The sequence below is a fragment of the Artibeus jamaicensis genome, unplaced genomic scaffold (genome assembly GCF_021234435.1).
Source record: "Artibeus jamaicensis isolate MK-2021 breed Jamaican fruit bat unplaced genomic scaffold, CSHL_Jam_final scaffold_1689, whole genome shotgun sequence".
NCBI lineage: Eukaryota > Metazoa > Chordata > Mammalia > Chiroptera > Phyllostomidae > Artibeus > Artibeus jamaicensis.
This window is the reverse complement of record NW_026522029.1, coordinates 146,626-157,583: the sequence shown is the minus strand read 5'-3', so window position 1 is coordinate 157,583 and position 10,958 is coordinate 146,626. Positions and strand designations below refer to the sequence as shown.

The following is a 10,958-nucleotide window of genomic DNA, read 5'->3' as shown; positions in this document are numbered from 1 at the left end:
CATGGGAATGGGCCTTCGAAAGCATTTCAAGTTTGGCTGACAGTTTAAATGGTTGTGTCCTTTGATTGAATCTGATGGCAAGTGGGGGCTCCATTGCAAAGTGTTTTAGGTTCTGCAGATGGAATTGAAGGGCAAAGGGAGAAAGCAATTATACAACTAAGAGTAACTTAGTATCTTTCACATTTCACACACTGTTTCTTGTCTGATCCCATGGTCCCATGCTAAAGTTTGTACCAAAGACGTTAATATCATACAAAATATACAAAATCCATACCATTAAACCTGGCAGTGTACATTCCTAATGGCACCTTACACTGGTTTATGACTGCAAGTAGCCAAGTTAGGGCTAACTTTGGACACAGCCAGGCGTATGCAACTCCTTGGCCCCACCTCTAGGGGGAGCAATACATCTGAGCTGGCTCCATCACTGGGGGAAGGATGTAGGTCAAACAGGTTATAAACGGGAATGAGGGAAAGGGTGGCAAAACGGAAGCATGCTCATAAAGTGGCTTATGATTCCAGAGAGGATTGTGATCATGTTATTTCTGAGAATATGCCCCTCTGAAATCTGGCACTAACTAATGAGCTAGGCTGGGAGAACCATTACAGCCTTTCTCCGAGAAAGGGAACGGAATGCCTGCTGATTTACAAGTTGTGCCTAAAACTCCACCTAGACAATTTGGGGGAGAGAAACAATGTTCCCTTCGATTGCTATTGTTTCCTCTCAGTGGGGAATGGTCTGGAGAGGGAGAAAGTCATCTTTGTTAGTTTTCCTGGAAATATCTAATGAAGACCAAATACACTAATGGTAGTTACTATTGGGAGATTCCTTACCTATGGAACACTTCGGTAGGTTTTATGTAGTGAGATATGTGGAACTATTCAAAACCGTCACATTGGTTGTGTAAGTATTGGCATAGGAGGGAACCAAAAACAGCTCCGTGTTATGTGATGACCTCGTGCATTAGGCCACACATGGCTAATCGGGGCCAGAGCATGTCCTAACACGGGAAGAATCAGGGTTGGTGGTGGCAGGCTACTGGTTTCTTTGCTTGTGCCTCCCAATTAATTTTAACCTTGAAAATGTCAGTACACCTTGAGCTCAGTCACATTTGTGATTTTTGTGAGAACGATTTGGCAATGCGATATTTTGTGTTGTCTCCATTTCAGGGAGATGTGCTCTTCTGCAATTCCCTGACCTTCCTTAAAATAGTTAATGTTGGACAAGGCCAAACCAGGACAATCATTCTATAAACTGATTGGCAGATCACGGATTAAATATTCAGTGGTCTTTATCACCAAATATGTTGTGAAAGTGTCTTCTAAAGTTATGTGTTTTCTTTCGCACATTCCCACTCGCAACTCCAAAAGTCCAAAGCCATATTTCTCTGCTACCTTGTGGTCACTGTCACCACCACTTCAGCCACCTTAACCTGTAGATTGAACGGTGCAGAGACACACGTGCTGCTTCTTCAGGTGCATGAAGAGGACACGGTCCCTCTGTAGGTCCGTGACACTAAGCAGCACTCCTGTTCTCTAAGTCACCTCAGACTTTCTATTCACAGTAACAGTTTCACACACGTGCCACCTGAATGTCGTCTTACTGAGAAAACGATTCCATTGTACAAAAAATTAAACAGTAGATCACCGCTCTGAAAACCAGCTTGTCCCCACTGAGCATGTTCTGGCTAGGACTTCAGAAGTTTTTAAATAAGCTTGGAACATAATTGCTCAATGTATAGTGTATGGTATTAAGGGTATTTTAACAGCACTTAAATCATGGCAACATGACTTTAGACAAGTCACTTAACTTTGATTAGGTTTCAATGACTCTAGTTTAAGAAGAATTTGGACTTTTTTTTTTTTGCCACAAAATACACATTTGAGCCATAGCAACGCCCAGGCCTTCCGTAGCAGAGACGGTGCTGGCAACCAGAGCACTGCCCTCTTGTCTCTGGGAGGAAGGGAGAAGTGAGGAGTGGAAGAAAGGAAGAAGGGAAGATGCACAAACAGATGGAAGGCAGAAGAGATGGACGAAAGAAAAAAGAGGGGGGAGAAGAAAGATGCATAAAATAGATGGAAGGAGGACAAGACAGCTGAAAGGAATGAAGGATGGATGGATGGATGGATGGATGGATGGATGGAAGAAAGGAAAGGATAGAGGGAGGGTACCGAGGAAGACAGGCAGATGGAAGAAAGGGGGCCAGAAGGAAGGACGGACAGAAAGATACATAGAAGGCAGGAAGGGAAGCAGTGAGGAGGGATGATGGTTCGAAGGACACATGGATGGGTGGATGGGTGGATAGATGGTAGAATAAATAAAGGAAGGAATAGGTGGAGGAGGAAGAAGAGGAGGATGTCTGAAAGTAAAAATGAAAGGGAGGAAAGAAGGAAGGAAGGATGCATAGATGGATGGAAAGATGGGTGGAAAGGTAGAAGGGGGATGGACAGAAGGGGGCCTGCAAGGAGTGATGAGCAGAGCAGGGGAGGGAGGGAAGAAGGGAGGTAGACTTTTCTTCCCCAGAGTTTTGCCTTTTTTTCTTTCAGTTTTACTTTGTATTGGTTTCATATGTAGAGTTTTAAATAAACAGCCCCTGCATCACTTTTCTATTCTAGAGCCAAGTCACTGGTCTCACCTGCATCGTGTGTTCATTGATTCTACTTCTGTTGTGCTCTACACGGGTCATACCAACCACTGAACTTTGGACCAGCTGCATGAGTCTCAGCAACTGCATAACAGGGGTGATCAAGAGCAAGCACTGGGGTCCACACCAGACTCCCCCTCCCTCCAGCCAGGTGGCCCTGGGCAGAGCTGTGTCCCAACTGGCAAGAAGAAATTGGCCATGAATACTATCCTAGGCAGAGGGGACAGCATGTGCAAAGGTCCTGTGGTAGGAATGAGCTTGGCAAGTTCATTGAACATCAAGGAGGCCTGTGTGGCTGGAGGAGAGAGGAAACAAGAGAGAGAGAAAGAGGGGAGACGAGACTTGAGGTACCATCAGGGCCTACGCCATGTTCATTTTTTTAAATTGTGGTAAAATACACATAAGATAAACTTACCATCTGTACCATCTTTAGGTATACAGTTTGGTAGTATCACGTATATCCCATTGCTGTGCAAGCAGTGCTCAGAACACACAAAGCTCTGTATCCACAAAACAACAACCCCCCCATTTCTCGCCACCCCCAACCTTGTCAACATCATTCTGCTCTTGGGCTCTGCGAATTTGATTCCCCCGGATACCTCGTACCAACAGAGTTATACAGTATTTGTCTTCTTGGGGCTCATTTCACTTACCAGAGGTCTTTAAGCTTCATCCCTGTTATAGCATGTCAGAATTTCCTCCCTTTTTAAGGCTAAATAATATTCCATTGTATTTATATATCACGTTTTATTAATTCATCAGGACCTTGGTTTTTAGGACCTAGCTACAGGTCATGTGCTAGGCGTTGGGGTTCAACAGGCCTGCAGTGCGCTGCACCGTCCCAATCCCTGACCTCATGGATGTCACCATCCGGGGGTAACAGGGACAATCATTTATTTTCTAGATGTAAAACCCTCTGCTTTCGTCTTCACATTCCCCTGTAACACACTGACTGACTGATCGATTGGAATCTTGGTAAAGTGGGTCTCTAAGATCCTGTAGATGCAGGAAGACAGCATTACGATTCAGTATCTGCAAACACTCCGCAGTAATTCCAGTTCCCTCCCATGACCACGGACTTGATCCCCTTCACCCCTCTCACTGTCCTGTTACTGGACAGGGATTGGCTGGGGGTGGGTCTGCCTCGGGCTGTCCTGGAGCGAGGGGTTCTTGACTTGATGTAGGAAAGATTTCACAATATGAGTCCAAATGATTATGAGAGGACGTTCATTGAAGTTGAGGACAGTGACACAAAGGAAAGACTTTGGGTAGAAGAAGCGACAGTAAAACTGGAAGAGTCGGTGCTCGTGCTGCTTGACACCTAGCAGAACAAGTAAGCAGAGACCAGGAATGAATCTTTATGGGCTCACTTCACAGAGATGCCGGCAACCTGAGAAGACGGCGGGTTATGTACCATGAACACTGTCTTAACTCTCAAGCTGACCTTTTTATAAGGAGAAGAAAGTGTAGGTAAGAGGTCTGGAAAAAGTTTAATCAGGTAAAAGTTGTAGTCCAGGGACGATTTTCCTAGTATTTCTCTGTAAACTAATCAATAATTCTTTTCTTTGTAATTTTTTAAATTTATTTTTTGGAGAGAGGGGAAGGAAGGGAGACAAACATCTGTGTGAGAGAAACATCTGTTAGTTGCCTCTCACTCGACCTTAACTGGGGGCCTGGCCAGCAACCTTTCGGTTCACAGGCCACTGCTCAATCCACTGAGCCACAGCAGCCTCGGCAATCACCGATTCTTTATCTGTGTCACAGACGGTCCCTCCCTGGAACACAATGGCTCAGTAGACCCCCTGGGGCACAAAGGTTGAATTGCTTGTCAACCTCCAGGAGTCATGTAACGTAGGTCACGTGCATTTGCAGTAATCACTTAATCCTATCAACTCTAATTAAAGCTAAAATCTTTAACCCTTGAGTTCCCCTGTCATCCTGATTCTGGGATTCTATTTTACACCATAGGATCTTTAATTTATATCAGGTACTTCATTCTTCCTCTTTATCACAAGCTCCCAAAGGATGTTACTTTCATCCAGGTCCCCCAAATCGTCACCTCTGGTCTTCTGCCCTGTCAAACCCCTTCCTTCCGTTCCCCAGCAGCCGGAGCTGTGGCCGACCAGGTCTCAGGCATGCTCTGAGTGTTCGCCACTCCTCTTGTGGATACATTTACCTGTGCCCCCTCCTGAGTGGAGGTCCTCCTTGCAGTCCTCTCCTCTAAGTGCGCGGTCTCTGCTGACCCCTCTACTGCTGTTGGCTCCCAGACCTTTCTGAATACAAAGCAGTTGGAGTCCACAGTATTCTCTGGCCTGTGGTTGTTCGGGGGCGGGCTTACGAGTGGTGTTTTTGACTCTCTGTTCATCTCTAGCCCTTAGAAATCTGTATGGAGAGACTCAGCTGCCATCATCCTAGGTGACCTGCACTCTTTATCATCCTCATACAGAAGTGGAATTTTAATAGCACAGAGAAGTAGACAGACTTACGCAACAGAACATCTGTCTTCACTGGCCAGCTGCAACAGACACCAACTAATGGCTGATTTGTTTTACCCCCATGCCAACCACTTATCTTTTCCTACATCATTTAAATCTAATTCTGAACATCCTATTTCATCTGTAATTATATCAGTATAGTTCCCTAAAAAAGGACTATTTTTGAGAGCATTATCAAAATATTGCAATTATTCATAAATTAATGTAAAATATTTACTGTCATAAGTAGTGTTCAAATTTTCCACTGTTTTAAGTTGGTTTCTTTGAATCAGGATCTGAATAAAGTCCACAAACTATGATCACTGGATATGTCTTTAAATCTCTTGCAAAATGTAATTTCCTATTTCCTCCCTCCCTCCTTCCCTCCCTACTTCCCTTCCTTCCCTGACTCACTCCTGCCCACCCACCCTTCCTCCTTCCTCTTTCTCTTTTCTCTCCTTCTGTCCTTTTCCCCCCATCCACTTGTTAAAGAAACTGAGTTGTTCGTTCTGCAGCATCCCCACCATCTGGATTTATACCAGGATGTGTGAACTTGAACACATCCCTCTGTCCTGCCTCCTCCCCCTGAGCTGGGGGAGGATCTACAGCGCCGCGGTGTAATAGAAAGGATTAAGTCTCATGTGTAACCAAATTTTCTAGTAGCCACACTGAAATCTAAAAAGTGTAAGCACACACCAATACATAATCTCACACACCACTACTTCTAGGTGCACATTAAGGAAATTATAATTCTACCAGAGTTATAAAATTGTGTCTATGCCTCCCCAGCGAGAAGTCTTTCAGAGACGAGGCGGAATGAGGGCGGTTACAGACACGCAGATGCTGGAAGACTCCGTCACGGCAGAGCCCGCCACGAGAGGTGCGGGGGCGTCCTCCGCACGCAGGGACGCCACCAGGCGGAAATCTGGGTTTAGCGAAAACAGACACGGTACCTGCCCGGGAAAATACAGGCGATGGAAGCTGTCTTTCTGATCACTGACATCCCTTTGAAAACGCGGGGCAGATGGCACAGCAGTGACAGTGGAGCATGGTGGGCTCGTGGCCTGTGTGAAGCGCCCCGCGTGGCCACCCGGGCGCGAGGGCAGGCGGGCAGCAGTGGGGGCGGCGCGCCGCCAGGAGGGGGCGCTGCGCGGAGGTCGGACGCGGCTGTGAGCCCGCGGCGGCCGCTGAAACGACGACGGAGAGAGTGATTCGTGTTGGGAGCCCACCCGGACTCGTCCCTTGACGCAGGACAGACGGATGAGGTGCATCTGCACAGCAGAGGCGACTGTGGCTGGACTTCCTGCCTATCTCTCCTTGCAAGTTTGTTTTGGTGATTAATAGGTGGTGGGATTTTTAAACACCTGTGTTTCAGGCCCAGTGATCCACAAAATTCTAATGAGGTTGTACAAGATGAATTCTTGGCCATAGAACAAAGTCCCCCATAATGAAGTAGCCCCTGAATGTCTAAGAGTTGATGAGTAATGGGCCATTACTCCCTCCTCTACCTTGGACAGGAATATATATCAATTAGAATTAGGCCTAGCGTATGCTTCTGACCCATGCCAAATTCTAAATTAACATCCATTCATCAATGAGACATTTAAATCTCTGTATATACAGCTATTTCTAATTATCTGACTGATGGCTCTCCTGGTCAAAATAACCTTTGTGTAACATGACTGAGTCTGTGGAATTTCCTGTACTTTTTCTGATTACCTTTGTATTGATGTTTTCTGCTTAACTGATCATGCCATACACCTGTTCCTTTAATGATATGTAACAATCTCTATAAAAATAAAGCTTAAACCAAACTCAGAGAGTTCGGTCAGACCCTCAGAGGCTGGCTGTTCCCCGGCATCCAGTCGGGTGTCTGACCCTTCCGTCGTCGCCTGCATCGTCCCTCCTTCGGGGACCTGAGACCCGCCGAGGCTGGCCCCCGGCAGATAATAAGTCAACAGAAGGAGCGAAAACGGAACCCCATAGAAAGCACGTAAGCACCGCCGTAGAACAGTTGCTCTTCTGGGGCTCTACCCTGTAGAAATGCTTGAACAAGTGGCCAAATATGTGTACAAGAATGATGAGTGCAGCATTATTTGTAACCCCACAATGACAGAAACAATTTAGTATGAAAAGTATGTGGAAAGTGTTAAAAAAAAAAAAAAGAAAGAAACTACAGCGCAGACAGTGACTTTTAGATTCCCCTAAGGTTCTTGGCTGAGGTCCCTCCTGTTGTGCAGGAGACGCAGTGACCGGAGGGTAGTAACGGCGGAAGTCTGTCTCGGTAACGGCTGAGAGGGAAGTATACAAAGAAACAGCCGCAAAGTTTTCGATTTTGCTTTTTTTTTTAAGAATAAGAAACGCGTCCCTGGGTGGGCTCGAACCACCAACCTTTCGGTTAACAGCCGAACGCGCTAACCGATTGCGCCACAGAGACCTACTGGGGAGGGGACCTGCAGGCAGCGGAGCAAGCGCTCGCTGGCCGCCAGGTGGAGCCCACGCCCCCGTTGCCAGACCCAGCGCCGCGCATACTCGGAAACCTGGGAAAGCCGGAGGCGTGGCATCCACTCTGCGCGTTGGTGGAGTTTGAAAGCCCTGCGTTGGGCGCATCTGAGGGCAACGGGGCAGCCGAGTGGCCTCCTCGACTTCTGAGAGGGACCCCCCCACTCCTGCCTCGGAAGCCAGCACCCCGGAGACGCCCGTGGCCGCGAACCCCTGGGCCTGAGCCGAATGGGGCCGAGGGGAAGCTGAACGGCCGGTGGGCGCCCGTGATTACTTTGCTCCGGCTGAGCCCGACCCTCGGCGCCACCGGGGCTCCCTTCGCTCCATCGGGTAGAGGTGGCTGGGGCGGGAGCCAGAAAGAGTGGGTGGGGAGGGGTTTTAAAAGGGGCAAACGCCAGATGGCGGGGAAGTTACTCCTACCCCTTTATTAGGCATTTTAAGTTTGCACTGTCACTCACTGATTTAAAAAATAATTTAGGCCGTGTTTCACTTTGGATATTTTCAATTGTTCACGGGTTTCTGTTCCCTAATCTTTTCCCTGCAATGTCTCATCTCCTGTTAATTCCATCCAGTGGATTTGTCTCGGACATTACTGCTTCTATCTCTAAAGTTTGACTCCGGACATTCGTACATGTTCAACGTTTCTAATAAACTCTTTGGACATATGTAACACTCATAATAACTGTGTTAAAGTTCATCGTAGCATTGTCAGTTATGGTTCGGTGTCAATAGACTGATTATTCTCCTCCCGGTGGGTAGGTTTTCCTGCCTCTGTGCCTGCCTGGCATTCTTTGATTGGAAGCTGAACATCGTTATAGTTTACCTTTTGGGGAAATGGCTGTTTAGGTAGTCCCGTAAATCTTCCGGAGTTTTGTCCTGGGGTCCAGTTAAGTGACTTGTCAACAGTTTGATCCCTTGGGGGCTTGCTTTTAGGAGTTTTTGGGTCGGTCAGTCTCAGGCTGCGTATTCCCTCACCTGGGTCAAGATCTGCCTGAGCGCTCTTCACCGTGGCCTGTGAGTAGTCTGCTCTGGCTGGTGGGAACGAGCATGATTTCCTGCCCCGTGTGAGCGCCAGGCCCCGAAACTTCTGATCTTCACAGAAGGTTCTTCCCTTGGCCTCAGGCAGTTTCTTCCTGATCAGTGCTCTGCTGAGTACTTGAAGGAGACTCTCTTGCATACGCCTGTGTTCTCTCTGCCCATCTCTCTCATCACTGTGATGCAGGAGAGTAAGAAATCAGGAAAATTCCTTGGCAAGTGGAATGGGGAAACAGACCGATAGCAGATTCAGACTGGCCTCGTCCAACACCCTGACTCACCTGCCTCCTCTCTGCACATCTTCCTTAAGGGATGAAGGCATTAAGCCCTCAGAACCAGGAGGTTCTGCCCACCATCAGCTGATTTTAGGAACAGAAGCCTGGGTCTACAGACCACAGAGACAGTTTTGGTCAAACCAGAGATAACATCTAGGCCTCAGCTCCAGGCTCAGAAAAGCAGCAAATTCAGACGAAGTGATGCCATGGCTGGCTCAGAACCGGATGCAGTGACTACTGACCGCCTACCCTAGCACCGACCAATCAGTAGAGACCAGGTAGAGACAAAGACCCTGACTCTAGGAGCTCAGACTGATGACTCAGTATATTAAAAGACACACTCGGAAACCTGATGAATATTCTATTGTATTCTCCCCTAAGACCTCCCCTGAAAGTCCTGCCTTTAGAAAACAGTTGATAACTCTTAAGACAAAGGACTCAGTTCTCCCCCCCCCCCCCACCTTCCTTCTTCAATCCTGCACCTTCTGCTTTCCCCTAAGCTCTAAGGGCCCATCGTTTGCCTTTGTAACTTGTTTCCTGAGCCCTCACAGCCCCGCTGCCTCACTCCTGCTGCCCCTGGGACTTTCTAAAAGGCCAGGGCAGCTCTCTGAGTACCCTGCTTGACTCTGCTCTTCCATGGTACTTTCGCTCTGCATTCTAAATTGCCTTCCTCTTGTGCTCCAGTTCTTGGTTCTGAACTCTTTCTTGCCAAGCTCAAGAACATTGCTGCTAACATCTGGACGTTTGTTGCATGAACTCTAGCAGCCTTGCTCTCCATGGACAGTCAGCTTCGTGGCCACAACCCGGTGAGTTGGCTGCAGAGCCCCTCCTTGTTTCCACACTGGAAACTCTCTGAAAGCAGTGAGCTGGGCCAGCAGTAGGCTCACCTTGTTTGATTATCACTTCTCAGGGATGCCATCCTTTGTTGCCCGATTTCAGTGTCTGGAAAACCAGCATTTCATGTATTTGTCCTTTTCCTTCCTCAGGGAGGAGGGGAAAAGGAAGAGTGAGATTTCAGGTGGGACTGCCAGAAGCTGAAGGCATCTCCTTCTGTGTTTGTAGTTTGGCTTCAATAAGAGGTGTGCCAACTTATATCCCAATGTAGTTCTCCAACTTGGCAAAAGAGCCTTTTTCTTCACATAGTTTTTAGAGTGAAATTGTTAAACTGATTTGATGCATATGTTAGGGCTGGAATTAGATAAAAGTAGCCAAAAGGAACCCGAGGCAGGCTCCAGACTGTCTCAGCAAGGAAGATAGAAAGTACAGAAAGTACAAAGAGTGCTGAACAAGATAAACTGCCTTGTGCATGACCTTGTCTTTGCAGAAAAGTATCCATTGTTGCAAGCAGAGAACATAGCCATGTGTGTTCTCTCGAGATAGCCAATTGCTAACAGCTACGTCTGCTTCTGTATTTGCTCGCTCGCTCACCCCAATAAAAACCCCAGGCTGTAAGTGCCAGGCGCGACTCTCATCTGCAGCCATTTTGGCACCGTGTCCTCGGACACCCCGAGAGTTCGCCCCTGCGCAGGTAAAACTCTGAAACTTTGGCCAATAAAGTTCCATCATAAACTCCTGAAGGCTTCCGACATTTTGCTCACATTGGGGTATGTTACACATACAAGGAATCATCTTTAGAAATCTAACTTGAGAGGAATTTTTATGCCATTACATGTCCATTGTTAGACTTTTTACAAGTGTTTAACAGTATTTGAGATTCAACCTTTTTATTAACTTGATATTTTTTTCCTCCTTATATTTTATACTTAAGCACTGAAACCACTAATTTAGCTACGGCTAGACTTCTAGAAACCATTCTTGGATTCCAGTGGGATAATGGGAGAAGATGGGCGGTGGCCTCGAGGACCAGCACCACTGAATAGACGTCACAAGTAAAGATGCCTGTATCTGCGTGGGGTCAGACTAGGCACGGGCAAGGGGGACCCTGTGCCTTAGAGGTCGGTGGAGAGCATGTCAAAGAAGTTCCCCGACTGGGAATTGAGCCTGACCCACTGCAGCGAAAGCACCAA

The 10,958-nt window shown here is 47.3% G+C and overlaps 1 non-coding gene across 1 annotated transcript; it reads right to left on the bottom strand.

Annotated features, from left to right (window-relative positions):
- Nucleotides 1–7,482: 7,482 nt before the first annotated feature.
- Nucleotides 7,483–7,556, bottom strand: TRNAN-GUU (transfer RNA asparagine (anticodon GUU)). The gene has a single exon. It is a non-coding gene; the product is annotated as a tRNA-Asn (tRNA).
- Nucleotides 7,557–10,958: the final 3,402 nt, after the last annotated feature.